We start from the raw sequence: 15,804 nt of genomic DNA, 5'->3' as shown, positions 1-15,804 counted from the left end.
AGGGTTGCTTGCACCACCTAACTTTGGAAAAGGAACGGTCCCACCTTCCTGTTCTCTGTAATCCTCTTCCTCATCAGTGTCTGCAGACCTGTTGGGCATCTTAATACTTCCTCCTCAGTAACTCCGTAAAATCTTGCCTGATTGATTTGTTTGCTCTTGTTTCTTCTTTGCCTTCTCCTTTTATGTCTTTCTCCTCTTTTGCTCTCTTCCCCTGGAAAAATACATTTGATTATTGCATTTCTTGATTTTAGTTTCTATTTCCTTTTGATTTTAGAAGAGGGATGCTTTCAATACCTCTTTCTGATAGTCTTTGCTTAAGTTGTGGGCGTTTATTTCCCTGTTATCTTCCTTCCCTTATCCCCCCTCCCCATGAGGAAGTGACTTATCCTTAGTTGTATTTAAAACAAATCATCAGCATGGTACACGCTCATTATAACAAGTCAGACCATACTGAGGTGTAACCAAAAATTAATTCTCTTCCTTTTTTTCCCTCCCAAGGCCATTCTCCTAAAATAATCAGTGTAAACTGTTTGGAGGGTATCCTTTTCCACATTTATCTGTCTCTGTGCAAATATTTACAAACATATTTACATAAATATGAGCTTTCCTTTTTTTATGAAAAAAGAATTGTACTATACATAATTAATTTACTTTTTTCATTTAAATTTGGACAATCCTCCAATAGATCTCACAAATGCTTTTCAATGGCAACATTATTCCACACTATAAGTATACATTTGTCCAGCCATTCCCCATTTTATGGATGCAGAGTTCTTTAGTTTTTTGCCGTTACAGACAATGTTTCAGTAAGTATCCATAATGAATGTGGCTTCTATTTCTGTAGGACAGAGTCCCCAAAGGGGGATTACTGGGACAAAAGGTAAGGGTGTTCAAAATTTAAGAGCTACTGCCATGTCTTTTTCTTAAAAGTTGTAGTGCTTTCCAGTCCCTCCAGTAGTACATGGGAGAGCCCATTTCCCTACACATTAGCTGTCAGTGGGTATTACGGAACTTGTTGGGTTTTGCTGATCTGCTATGTAAAAAAATGGTATTTTGTTTTAAATTGCAGTCCTTAACTACTGGTATAGTTGTGACTAGTTAGGGAAACAAAGATCCTTTGCCCTTGTATGTATTAATTTGAAATTATATAAATCATTTGGTAGTTGAAAAAGGAGTGAAATTCCAGGCTAGGAATAAGCAGGAAGAAGAAAGATGAGTTACCTATACATACTGTTTTGTAAGGTAATTATGTTGATTTTCTTAAAAAGCCAATTTAATGATTTCTAACTTGTGCTTCTCATAAGGGAAGAACGTTTAAGACACTGAAAAAAAGTGTTTTGTTCTTTATTGAAAGAAAAGTGTTTTTGATTTCTTCCTCCCTCTGTTACCTGTTTACCAAGCACTTTCACATATATTATTTTGTTTGACCGTTATAATAATCTTCAGAGGTAAACAGAGGAGAGGTACCTGTTTTGGTTGGCAAAGAAGAGACTGATTCTTAGATAAGTCATTGTGCCTGCAGTGAGTAAATGGCGGGGGAGAAGTGGATCTCAGGTCTTCTCATCCTTCACCTTAGGTTTTGTCCCAGGCCTTTTTTCATTTGACTTTGATATCCTGCCTTGTAGGGATCCTTATTTGTTTTGTTTCTCACTGGCTTTGAGCACTTTGTCCTTCCTGCTCATTGCACCCTTAGTACCTCTGTACTTTGAAGCAACATACTGCTAACTTGCATGTGTAATTCACCAGAAGGAAACAAAGGGTTTAGGATTAGGAAACCTGGGTTTGAATTTTTACTCGGTTTCATTTTCTCTAAAATGCAGATAATCATGACTTTCCAAAATACGGTGAAGATCAAATGAGGTGAATATATGTGAAGGCATATATTTATATACCTTTGTAAAATGCTTTAGAGACGTTACTGACCATGTGCTGTCACTGATCTTAGCAGAGGGGAATCCAAAAATGGCATGCCACTTGGAGAGGCTGTTTACCCTACACAGAACAATCAGAGAACGACAGATGGTAGTTTGATTGAGTGCTAAATTGTGTGGTATGGGCCATAAATGGTCAAGAAGATTAGAAAACAGGGACATCTATGTGAGGTGGAGGGAGTTGAGACCAGGACAGAAATGAGACTTGAGATGGCCCTTGCTGGGTGAGCAGAATTTGTACAATATATTTTCCCTCTTGTATACTTTCTTGAGTCCTATCTTTCTAGACTGATAATTTCCATACCACTCTGCATGTTGGTGCCCAGCTGGTTGCACAAACATCAGGAGGGGGCTTACAGATTCCTAGGCGCTGCCCCCAGAGAGAAAGGATATCCTAGTTAAAAGCCTGGGCCCCATTTCAGTAATTTGAGTTTTTAGATATGGACTAGATGAATTGATAAAATAAAAAGTAAGATTATTGGAGTGGAAATGATGATTACAAACATGGTCTTCTGCTTTTGTTCATCTTGAATGTATGTATGTTATTCATTGGCACCCTTAAGCAGTCTTTTAGAGCCGGATTTGACAAATATAAATTCTACTACTGTTGGTGGCACTGCCTGCTAGCTAGTAATTTTGTTTCAGTAGACTTGCACCTTTGTCCATGGAACTCTAATAATTTACAAAATTAAGTAAATATTTTGCTCCACTGTATCTTTATTTTATAAAATGAGTGAGAATGGAAACGTATGTTAAATAAGGGGGATATAGTGGAGTTGAGACAGAGAGAGAAATCATTGGTCATGCCAAACGCCTAAATGCAAATTGTTGAATTTGTCATTTAAGTGTGCTTGGTTGTGAAGAACAAAGTTAAGAGAACACGTAGGGCTGTTGTTACTGAAAATAGTATACACTCCCTCATAATACATAAGCCTGTTGTTGACTTTTGCTCATTCTGTTTGTAAACGTTTTCAAGAGTGCATTCATTGTACAATAAAGAATCTGCTTATAAATAAATGGTAAACTGGATTCCCTAACATTTTGTAGTTGAACTTTAGCCACTAACCAGCAGGTGGCTCTCAGTCACCATAAATTTGGCAGAGCAGCTAATTCATCTCTCACTTTGGATTCTTAAATTTTTATATATCATCTCTTCTTACCCCTGTTTTACTTTTCAGGTACTGTGACAAATACTTAGGTTATAGAACTGTTCCTTTTGGTTTTATTTTCATGATTTTAGATTGCCCAGAGGACTCTTAAGCATAGCACACGGGGATTTCTGAAATTCGGGTTGGAGGCCAAACTAAGACTTGTGATGACCTTTTCCACCCTGTATTTCTATTCTTCTGTGAACTGTTTTGTTAAATTTTTAAACATTGAAACTTTTTCTTAGTAAATTTGGTCAACAATGAGAAGGGAAATAATGGGATTGGTTTAAAATTAGAAAAATATTTGATTGCAGTATATTTTAAAGATGCTATGGTGAGAATTTCCTTGATGATATGTAAGATATTTTCTTTGAGTTCTTATTTATTCTGGACCAGTAATACTCTATAAAGATTACTCAGTTTAACCCAGAAAAATTATTTCGAGTATTTACTTTGCAGAAGGCGTAGTGTTAGGCATGTATTGCCCCCAGAGTATCAGCTCCATGAGGTCACCTGTTCGTCTCCTATTTCCCAGCCCCTAGATGACTATCCAGCACAGAGAAGGTACTCAGTGAGTGTTTGTAGGAAGGATAGGTGGATGAGTAGGTGGATGGTTACAGAAAAATACCAGGACAGAGGACTGGAGTTAATTTAAATTAGCCATCTAGTAAATATGGCTACAAGTAGCCATATCCATAGATCATGATCTTACTTTGGGGTTGGTTGTTTGGAACTATGTTGAAATTTGAGAAAATTCTGAAAGGAAATGGAAAATTTCCCTTTCCCTCAAGGACCCAATATTATATATGGGACCCACATACTGGGGAATATGTCAATTCTCCAATTCCCCAGTTGACCCAGGTTTGGAAATCTTTATCCCCTATGTCCAGTCTGCTCCTCAGCGCCTGTGGAGTTTTCCTCTGAGTCACTGTGTGAATTGTCTCCTCCTTACTGGTCCCTCTCCTCATTTCCCTTGCCTAGACCCCCACCCCCACCCCAAGCCTCCACCTAGATTGTACCAGCCTTCTGGTCTACTTGCCTCTCTTCACTGAAATGTCATGTGCATCTTGTTGCCAGATTTTGCCTCTGCCTCTAAAGGAGTCATGTCAGAAATCTATTTCTGATTGAAATTCAGCCTCTGTACATCTTTATATTCGCAAAAAGAAACTGCCAAAAAAAGTTTTGAAAAAGAAATTACTCTTTCATACCACAGTAGCATTTGCAACCTACAGGCAAACCTAATTACAAAGCTTTGCAAACTCAATTCAATTCACTGGCACCCTAGAAATATCGTCTCTTGTCCTAACTGCAAACCTCCCTGTAGTCTGTGAATCGTCAAACAATGATATTCTTTCAGACAAAACAAACATTTTATATAGTCACTTTTACATCTTTCTGAAATGCTAAGAAAAGCTAAAGAAAGCTACTTCTTGGAATTCGCTGCTTTTTCAATTCTGTATTCAGTTGATAAGAACGCCCTCCTGATGAACTCTAACAAGTTTCAGCTGCATTTGTCAGCAGAAAAACGTGGACTATCTGGGCTCCCCTACCCCCAGACAGCATTATAATTTAATAATGTACATCATTTGATTTTTAGGATGAAAATATTCTTACTCTTTAGAAGTGATATGAAACTTTTTGCTAACATCTTTAAAAGACAGATATCTAACCTGTTAATGTGATATTTATTTGGTAAGTTCTGTACATTGAATAGGTTCCATCTTGAAAGAATATGGATTAAAAGTTGATTCATTTTATTTTTACTTTTTTATTTTTTATTGAAGTATAGTTCACATGTTAGAGATGTGCAACATAGTGATTCAACTTTAATTTTAATTTTAAAATATTCAGTATTTTAAATATTGAATATTAAATATTCTTTAAATTCTTTTTAACATTTCAAGTCTGTACTAACCTCAGAAGCACAGTATTTGCATATCCTTTCCTTAACTTACTTTTCAAAGGAGAAACACTACTTCATTGTCACTGCAGATGTGGGGTTGAGCTACAAGGTGTTTTACTGACAGAATTCCCTTTCAAGTAATATTCTCTCCATCTGCTTGAACAGTATCAGTCTTTGCTGCTCACGTCTTGAAGGCAAGTAGCAGTTGGTTAAGTTTTGTTTTGCTTGTTTTGTTTTTTAATCTCTCAGGCAAAAGGTGTTAAATACCCCTCTCATTTTGTCTCTCCTGGTTAGAAAGCTCAGTGGTTTTCCTGGTTGTGTTTCATAAATGTGTACTGCATGATTATTCTCTGGCGTACTCGGAGGCACTGTTTTGGTACTAGGGCTACAAACACGACTATCATGTGGCCTCTTTCCTCACAGAGCTCATAATTTAGGAAGGGAGACAGATGAGTAAATACTAACTACAATCCTGCTTGATAAATGCCACGTTAGAGGTTTTGAACAAAGTACCATGGGAGCACCGGGGAGTGACTGATTCAAGGGAAGGAGGAGGGTGGGGATGGGGATCGGGAAAGACTAAACAGCAGAAGTGACATTTGAGTTGAGCCTTGGGGAATGAATAGAATTTTGCCAGATGGACAAAGGAGTGGGGGTGGGGACCCTCCAGACTCATACAAAAACATGAGAGTGTGAAAGTTTGTGCCTTTGTCTGAGACGTGGTGAGCGGTCCGAGGCTGAGGAAGAGTAGGGTGCGCAAAGGGATGCTGGGAATGACGGGGCCGAGATCACCGGGGTCACGTTGTGAAGCTTACACTTCATCTGTAGCTTCTAGGGAGTCGTGAAAGTTTCAAAACGGGGAGATGTCATGGCAAGACCTCTGTTTTAGAAAGATAATTCTGTCAGCAGAGTGAAAGGTGATTGATGAGGGTGGCTAGGAACAGGGGGACTGGTCAGAAGGCTACGGCCATGTTCTCCATGGGAGATGAGGAGGGTGGGCGCCAGCGCAGTCCCACTGGGGATGGAAATGAGGGCACCACCTTGAGAAACACCTCCGAGGGAGGCCTTGTAATTGATAAGTTGTGGGAGAGAAGGGGTCGAAAAAGAAAGGTTTAAATAGCTTGGGAATACAGTGATGCTGCTAACTGAAATAGAGGACATAGGAGGAGAAACAAATTATGGGATGAAAGTAATTAATTTGATTTGGGGTACTTTGGGTTTGGAGTGGAACACCCAGTTGGAGATTCCTAAGCAAAAAGACAACATGCGTATATATACGTGGGAAAATGGCATAGGTAGAGATAAATGTGAGTCTCCAGCAACAGTGATTTTCAGTCAGGCTGAGTGGTGAGAGGACGTGCCTTGCCTGGATTTTGGTATGTGGAGTTTCAGCCGTTTATGTGCCATTCCTCACCCCATACTCAGATTCTGCTGGGGAGGGGAGTGTGCCCCTCCCCCACCCCCAGTTAGGAGTCCAGCATGCAGTGACCCAAGAGAGTGTGTCCTATTTCATTTCTACTGGGGCATAACAAGTGGGTAAGCCTCTGCTAGCTTCTGCTCTTACAGCCTGCGGCCATAGGAACCGAGAAAACTGCCCAGAGAGGACAATATAGTGAGAAGGGGAGATGGAAATAGCATTTCTGCGCAGCACTAGTATTTAAGGGGCAGACGGGGGAAGACTGCAGGTTGCAGAGAACTGCCCTGGGAGAGGGTGGTGTGGAGGAAGCCGAGGGAGGAGCTGTTTCATGGACAAGGGAGTACGGTCAGCTTTGAAAAATGAGGCCTAGAAGGAGGGCAAAGTGAAACCTGGGAAGAGGTTTGGGCAGTAAGGGGATTGGCCGGGGAAGGAGAGTTTTACTAGAGCCGCTAGGCAGAAGCTGGAGTACCAAGGGCTGCGGATGAACCCGGAGGGCTGGGAAATAGAGCTGGTGAGCACAGTTTACTCTTTAAGGGCATGTGGCTGTGAGGGGGAAGAAAGTCACTGCTTGAGGATGTATAAGATGGGGAACCGCTAGTGGAAGGCTAAAATCACAGGATCCTGGAGGAGTGACCGTGAAAGGGGTTAGCAGCACAGACGGAGGCTCCTCACGGCTGCTGGCCTTGGAGGTAATTCTGCTAACGGCAGCCCCTCAGATTCACCCGTGCTCCGCTCTTGTCCCATTCACGTTTATGGCCCACGTTCCTCACTCTGGAGTCGTCGTCCACGTTTTCATCCCTCGGAACACACCGCCAGTGTGTGCTCCTACAGTTTCCGACCACTCCTCTTAGTGATGTCATTCCATCAGTTATGGTTTTTGCTGAATAAGTTAATTCATTCAACTTTTTAATTTTAATTTTTTGCCTATTATGCCAGGCACTGAGGATATATTGACAAACAAGAACATTCCTGCCCTTGAGGATCTTATAGTCTAATGTGGGAGACAAAATAAACAAATGCGTAATGTGTAATTGCTAGTTGTTTAAGTGCTATAAAGAAAAACAAAGCAGGATGAGCAGGGGAGTTAAGGAGTTACAGAGAAGGGTACAGTTTTAGATAGAAGTAGTCAGAGCAACCTCTCTGAGGAGATGACATTTGAGCAGCGTAGAATGAAGTAAGGGATCAAGGCCACGTGACCATCTGGGGGAAGAGTGCCTTAGCCCATCAGGGGGGATGGCAGGTGCAAAGGCCCTGAGATGGGACTGTGCTCAGTGTGTTCTAGAAACAGCAAGGAGGCTAGTGTGGTGTGTATGTTCTAGTAAAGATGTTGTGTTTTATGCTAAGGGCAGTGGTGAGACCTGGGATGGATAGAGCAGAGGAAGCAGATTTATTTTTACAGTGGTGGCTCTGGCAGCTGTGCAGGGAGTAGGTTGTAGAGGAGAAAAGAAACAGGATACAGGCCCCAGTGCTGGGTGGAAGCAATAGAATAGAGGAGAAATGTTAGGCATGTTGTGAAGGATTTGTGAATGGACTGCATGCTGTGGGGAAAGGTGTCCTGCTCTAAAAGGGGGTGTCAAAGTTCATTCCAAGGTTTTGACCTGAGCCAGTGTGTCAGTGGTGGTCTTAAACTGATGTTGGGGAGACTAGCGGAGAGGAGAGTAAATTTTGTGGGGAAACTGTTTGTTCTTCTCAGTTCTCATTTATACAGTTTAGTAGTTAATGAGAAAAATTTTAATTTAAGCTGTAAGGATGTTAAAGATCATCTAATTCAGTGATTTCCAGTAGAAAGTCATCTTCTGCAGGATTAAAAAGAATACCAGCCTCCCCCATGAAGGTGGCTCTTCCCCACTAACTGAGGGTGTTGTACACCCCCCTCCCCGTATTGGACCAGATTATTGCCCAGGGAGAAAAGCTTGGGGTTCTCCTAGTTAATTCCTGCATATGTGTTTAGTTTGTCTTTTCAGTTTGATTGTAAACTCCTTGAAATCAAGAATTATGTCTTAAGTTGCCTCATGTTTTCCTTCTTACCTAGGAGAGTACTGAGTAATAATAATTATTGCAAATATTAACTTGAGCATAAGACATAAAGCAAAGAAAATCAAGTCTTCTGTTTATGATGACACCTGTAATCTTACCTGCTGTTATTGGTAAAGGGGTATCCATTGCTGGATTTCCTGGTAGGTTTGGGGTATCAACAAAGCATCAACATTAAAAGGGTAGGGGGAGAGAGAAAAAGGGAGGAAGGGAAAATGTGAAATCAGATAACCCAGAAAGAAGGCATTAGGGAATAATTTTTCCCTCAGCATCCTTTGGCAAACTGCTTCTTATTTCATGATGGCTTTTGTGTTGAACTATGTGAGAGTGAGACTAAAATAGTTATTTCAGTTCTTAGAATTTTTGTAGGTCTGAATTCAGCCTTGGGAAATCTCTGTATGTCTGGTGGTTGATACGTGTTTGATATTAAATTGTACCCATTTTGTACTGTTATTGTCTAGATATGTATGTGCGTAATTAATGGCTGTAGTTCTAATTTGCTGTTTTTTGGTTGCTAAAATTTTCTTACACTTTTTTCCCTCAATTTTACATGTATGCTGTAGGTGGCACATGACAACATTAGTTTAGAGGAGCAATGTCTACTGTCAACTCAGGTGCAATGTTCTAATTTGAATGGATGCTCAGAGCTGGTGACAGATGTACTTTGAAGGTTGCATTATAAACCTTGAGTCATTGTACTGGTTTTTAGCACTTGCTTTTGAGATGGTCCACACACGGCATCCCAAACTCCTGTTTTGGTGAAGAGCTGCCACTTGCAGCTGGTATTAGAGTTCTCAAGTGTACTTTGTAAATTGCCTTCTTCCTTCCTTTCTTCCATTGCTTTCTTCCCCATCTTCAAAGGTAGGTGAAATTGAATAATGTTGTAGAGAATAAATACAAAATCTTGGTATTTTCTACTGGGTCAACCAAGGAAAGTAAGGCTTTAAAGAAACACCTCTGCCTTCTTGGTAAAGTGGAAGAAAGTTGCACTTCTGTTTGGCGTGTGAGTACATACACTTGGGCAGAGAGACCAGCTCTGTGTTTAAAATCTTAGTCTAAGGACTCAAAATTTTTCTCCTAGTTTTGCCTGGGTTTGATTCTTGATGCATACTGTATTCTTTTATAGGTTTTATAGTGCCCAGCTATAAATGAAGTTAATATAGCCTTTTGGGGTATACTCATTTATGAAAAAACAGTTCACTGGATCCTTTGTATATAGTGTATTAATGGGTAAAATGATAATAGTTAACCTTGTTGAATGATTTTTATCTTCCAAGCACTGCATTAAACACTTTGTACACATTTTACACATTGTTCCCCCTCCTTGCCAGAATGGAAGCGGCACCCACAACCAGAGTTTATACTTTGTAAGGGCAGAGGTTTTGGTCTATTTGGTCTGTGTTCTATTTTTGTTTCATCCCCACTGATGAGAACAATGCTTACCACATAGTAAGTAGTACTAAGGAAATGCTTTTTGAATAAACGAATTTTTTTCTTTAATCCTCAGCAGCCCCTGAGGTAGAAATTAGAAATTACTATCCATTGATTGCTGGTAGATGGTGGAGCCAAGATGTGAGCTTGTGCTCACAGCTCTTCCCTCCATGCTGGGAGCAGCATGAAGTCTTAGTCAAGGGCGATTTTCAGTTCCTGCCTCCTGTCTAGTAGACACAAAGTTTACGTAAAAGGCTGAGCTGTAGAGAAGCAATTCTTTCTAGACAATATGAAAAGTCTGAAAAGTGCTAGAAAAATTACAAGTAGTGGAGGTGGGGGTGAATAGGTGTAACTCGCCTTGGGCTGTGCTCACACATAGCAGATGCTTAAACATGATAGCTAATTACTGTTACTGCTGCTACTGTTATGTCACTGTCATCATTAGCATAATTTTTTGTGAATCTTACGAACTGTGTTCTAAAGCAAAGGACTGTTCATGTCTGGACTGAACTGGTCAGAGACGGTTTCATGAACAAGATGGTCCTTGTCTCATGGACAGAATGTGGGTAGGTGGGGACAGGAGAGGACTTAGTTGAGATGAACAAAATCCTGTAATCATGGGGTCTGAGGCTGAAAATGTGTGTTCCCTGTTCCTTGGACAGCAAGGAGACATATTAATATGTCTGGCACAGGAGGGGCATGTTAGTACTAGAGGGAGAAGGATTAAAATCGATAATTTAGAATTTGTTTATTATGTTATAAATGCTACATTATATTCATAAAACCAGATTTGAAACCTGCATGTGCTTTAATCAGTGACCAACCAACGCCCTTTGATAAGAAAGTATATGGTAATTTTTTAATGCTCTAATTTATAGTTGTAACATTGTATCTTCTTGAGAAATAATATCAGTGCCTTTGGTCTCACATAGCCTGTGAGACAAGCTTTGTCCTAATAAGGCCACTTCCATTTGGTCTTGTGTTTTGAAATTTAAGACTTTCCTTTATGAGTATTGACTCCAATATATCTTGGAGATTAGTAAGAGTACTAAATGTTATCATAGTCTCCTTCACATCCTGCTTATTCATCCTCGTATCTCTTCCAGCACTGAACATGGTTGCTGGCATAAACTAAGGGTGCAATGCATTGCAGTTTAATTGAATTTTCAAAGCATGTGAGGCTGGCCACCTCTGCACTTGTGGGAGTAATTTGCAGCAAAGCTATATTTTTTGAGTTATGTTACACATTTAATCCTGTTTTCAGGTCCAGCCTGATGACCGGAGGGGCTAAGCGAGGAGTACCCAGCCCTTGGCTCTTGGAGGAGCCAGAGGAGACCAGAGGCTTGGGTGTTGATGGAACCCGACAGCAGCAACAGCAGATCATCCAAGGTACTGATGCCGGGGGTGTGGGCGCGGGACCTGCCAGGTGTCTGCTGAGCCCCGAACGTTCCCTAAACCCACTGAGAATCAGGGGAACTGTTGGTCCTCTAAAGCTCTCCACGACTCCGTGCCTCAGGATGCTGGAGGCATGGACAAGAGGTGTCATCCCTGGGGAACTGCACGGAAGTAGTGATTCCCTGCTGGGAGACAGCGTGCGCTGAGCTCTGACTCCCGTAAGCCCAGGGGTGACTGTGGCTTTAGTACGCATTTTTCTGATGACTAATCGATCTTTGCATGTGCTTACTAGTCATTAGTATGTCTTCTTGGTAAAGTATCTGTTCAGATTTTTACCTGTTTCTAACTAGGTTGTGTTTTATTACTGAGTTGTAAGAATTTTTTAACATATCCTTTTATGTGTCATTTGTCAGATACATTTCACAAATATTTTTCCCCATCTCTGGCTTATATTTTTCATTTTCTTAGCAATCTTTTAAAAAGCAAAAATTCTTTATTTTGATGAAGTCCAGTTAGAAATCTTTTACTAACTAAATTCACAAAGATTTGCTGCTTTGTTTTTTTTCCCAGAAATTTTAATAGTCTTATGTTTTACAGTAGGATTATGATCTCCTTTGAGTTTATTTTCTGCATAGTAAGGTATAAATAGACATTCAGTTTTTGTTCTTTGCATTTGGGTATCTGTCTCAATACTATTTTTAAAAAAATGATTATTCTTCCTCTACAGAATTACTCTACTTTTGTCAAAAATCAATTGTCCATTTATATATTGGCCTGTTTCAGGACTCTCCATTCTGTTCCACTGGTCCATTTGTTTAATCTTTACATCAATTCCACACCATTTCGATTATTGTACCTTTGTCATAAGTCTTTAAGTCTCCTAATATAAGTCCTCCAACTTTGATCTTTTTCTAAAATTTTATTGGATATTCTAGGTCTTTTACATTTCCATGTAAATTTTAGAATGTTTTGTTAGATTTATACCTAAGTATTTCATATTTTTGAGTGTTAACATAAATGATATGAGTTTTTAATTTCAAATTCTACCTGTTCATTGCTGGCATATAGGAAACTGATTGAGTTTTGTATGTTAGCCTTTTATTTTACAACCTTGCTATAATTGCTTATTAATTCCAGGAGATTTTTTTTGCCAGTTCTTTTGAATTTTCTGTATAGATGATCATGTCATTTGCAAAGTTTTATCCCTTTCTTCCCAACCTAAATACCTTTTCTTTCCCTCCCTCCCTCCCTCCCTCCCTCCCTCCCTCCCTTCCTTCCTTCCTTCCTTCCTTCTTCCTTCGTTTGCCTCTCTCTCTCTCTCTCAGTTTCTTTCTTTCTTTTGTCTGATTGCATTAGTTAGAATTCTCAGTACAGTGTGGAAAAGGAGTGGTGAGAGGATTTTCTTGCCTTGTACCTGGTATTAGCTGGAAAGCTTTGAGTTTCACACCTTTAAGTATGATGTTAGCTGTGAGGCTTTTGGAGATATCCTTTATCAAGTTGAGGAAGCTCCACTCTCTTCCTGGTTTACTGAAATGGCTGTTGGATTTTGTAAAACACTTTTTCTGCATCTAGTGATATGATCATCTGATTTTTATCAGCCTGTAGTGTGATGGATTACATTAATAGATTTTTGAATATTGAAACAGTCTTGTATACCTGTGATAAATCTTACTTTGTTATGGTATACAGTTTTGGGCTTTTAAAAAATTTTTTATTAAGGTATCACTGATATAAACTCTTAATGAAAGATACACATGAAAATCATTGTGGTTACTACATTTACCCATATTATCAAATCCCTCTCACAACCCATTGAAGTCACTGTACGTCAGCATAGTAAGATGCCACAGAGTCACTACTTGTCTTCTGTGTGCTATGGTGTCTTCCCCGTGACCACCCCCAACAAACACCATGCATAACAATCATAATACCCCTTGATCTGTTTCTCCCTCTCTCCTGACCCTCCCTCCACCAACCCTCCCCTTTGGTAACCGCTAGTCCACTCTTGGAGTATGTGAGTCTGCTGCTGTTTTGTTCCTTCTGTTTTGCTTCATTGTTATACTCCATAAATGAGGGAAATCATTTGGTACTTGTCTTTCTCCGCCTGGCTTATTTCACTGAGCATAATACCCTCTAGCTCCATCCATGTTGTGGCAAATGGTAGGATTTGTTTTCTTCTTCTTTTTTTGAGAGGGCATCTCCCATATTTATTGATCATTTGGTTGTTAACAACAATAAAATTCTGTATAGGGGACTCAAGGCACAATCATTAATCAACCCCAAGCCTAATTCTCAACAGTCTCCAATCTTCTGAAGCATAACGAACAAGTTTTTACATGGTGAACAAGTTCTTACATAGTGAATAAGTTCTTACATGGTGAACAGTGCAAGGGCAGTCATCACAGAAACTTTCGGTTTTGATCTCACGCATCATGAACTATAAACAATCAGGTCAATTATGATTATTTGTTTGATTTTTATACTTGATTTATATGTGAATCCCACATTTCTCCCTTATTATTATTATTATTATTATTATTAATATTATTATTATTTTTAATAAAATGCTGAAGTGGTAGGTAGATGCAAGATAAAGGTAGAAAACATAGTTTAGTGCTGTAAGAGGGCAAATGTAGATGATCAGGTGTGTGCCTATAGACTAAGTATTAATCCAAGCTAGACAAGGGCAACAAAACATCCACGGATGCAGAAGATTTCTCTCAAAACAGGGGTGGGTGAGTTTCCAAGCCTGACCTCTCTGGATCCCCAATTTCTCACCTGATGGCCCCCCTGTGACTGTGCCTGTCTTAGGTTGTTCCTCCCTTGAGGAATCTTACCCGTCCCTGGCTAACCAGTCATCTTCCGGGGCCATACAGGGAAATGTAAAGTTGGTAAGTGAGAGAGAAGCCATATTGTTTGAAAAGATTAGCTTTTTACTTTTTTGCAGATTTATGTCCTGTGGCTTCTATGCCCAGCATTTGTCTTGAGGTATCTTTACCACTTGGAAGAATTATGATACTCGGTAATTTTGATATGAGGCACGAATTCTACTTAGGGGTTGTAATTATGAAGGAGGAAGAGAAGCTATAGAAGTAGCAGATGGAAGAAATTTCTTTGACATTTCTTCTTGTAGTGTAACATAAGCGTGTATAGGTTTTAAATTACTAATTAAATTGTGTGCACACATTAACATAATAGGAATACAGCTACATAACAAAAGCAGACCTACAATTACCAGCCATATCCAGTGAAACCAAGAAGACCAGTTAGGCACTCTAGGCATTTGTGAAAACTTATCAATGATATGATGGATATTGTCTAACTGAATTTGAATATTCTGAGAAAAATCAGACAAATTAAAACAATACATTCCTGGTAACTGTTCACATCCCATATGTTCTTTTAACAATAGATAGTCTATAGTCGCAAGATTTTGGAGCACTGCAACTTGCACTTCTCCTAATTCTTGGTTGAGTTCCAACAATATAGATCCAGTCAAATTTGTTGTTTTACTGTATGCACAGGCCAGCTTATATATCTCCTTCTTCATTCCAATGGCAAGTCCAGGAACCGGTGGGATGAATGCAGCTACAACTGCAACAGCGCCAGGATCTTTGTTGAAGTTTTTTGATGATCATCTTCTGGAATGACTCTTCCAGAGAATGTTGATGTTGGAAGTTCTTCTTCATATCGTATCTTAATTCATTTTCTGGGTAGCCAAATTAAGCTTTGTTCCTCTGTATAAACACAAACAAACCCTTTGCCCACACTTTGATATGCCCTTTATATCATTGTGAAAAACTCATTGGAGGTCACCACTCAGGAACTGCTTTTTTTTTTTTTTAAGAGAAAGGAATATTATCAGAAAAATGTACTCCCATAGCTGATCATCTGACACCCTTTAAATGATCAAAATTAAGGATATTTAAGGCACGCATTAATCGGATATTTGCAGTTAGTTTTATCCTATCAGGGAGTAATCCCCCTTTTCTTTCCTTTTTTTTTTGTTATCACTAATCTACAATTACATGAAGAACATTATGTTTACTAGGCTCTCCCCTATACCAGGTCCCCCCCACAAACCACCTTACAGTCACTGTCCATCAGCATAGCAAAATGTTGTAGAATCACTACTTGTCTTCTCTGTATTGCACAGCCCTCCCCTTTCTCCCATCCCCCACATTATGCATGCTAATCATAATACCCCCTTTCTTCTTTCCCCCCCTTATCCCTCCCTACCCACCCATCCTTCCCAGTCCCTTTCCCTTTGGTACCTGTTAGTCCATTCTTGGGTTCTGTGATTCTGCTGCTGTTTTGTTCCTTCAGTTTTTCCTTTGTTCTTATACTCCACAGATGAGTGAAATCATTTGGTATTTCTCTTTCTCTGCTTGGCTTAGTTCACTGAGCATAATACCCTCTAGCTCCATCTATGTTGTTGCAAATGGTAGGATTTATTTTCTTTTTATGGCTGAATAATATCCCATTGGGTATATGTACCACAACTTCTTTATCCATTCATCTACTGATGCACACCTGGGTTGCTTT

At 39.6% G+C, this 15,804-nt stretch overlaps 1 protein-coding gene across 1 annotated transcript in view; it reads left to right on the top strand.

Annotated features, from left to right (window-relative positions):
* LOC108392971 (serine/threonine-protein kinase TAO1-like) overlaps positions 1 to 15,804 on the top strand; it is a 121,319-nt gene that overhangs the window by 27,554 nt on the left and 77,961 nt on the right. Inside the window, 1 exon segment of the mRNA XM_073234831.1 lies at positions 11,129 to 11,253. The gene's annotated coding sequence lies outside the window, so the exon portion shown is untranslated.

The sequence above is a fragment of the Manis javanica genome, chromosome 4 (genome assembly GCF_040802235.1).
Source record: "Manis javanica isolate MJ-LG chromosome 4, MJ_LKY, whole genome shotgun sequence".
Taxonomy (NCBI): domain Eukaryota; kingdom Metazoa; phylum Chordata; class Mammalia; order Pholidota; family Manidae; genus Manis; species Manis javanica.
The sequence above is the reverse complement of the archived record's forward strand: the minus strand, read 5'-3'. Positions and strand labels throughout refer to the sequence as shown.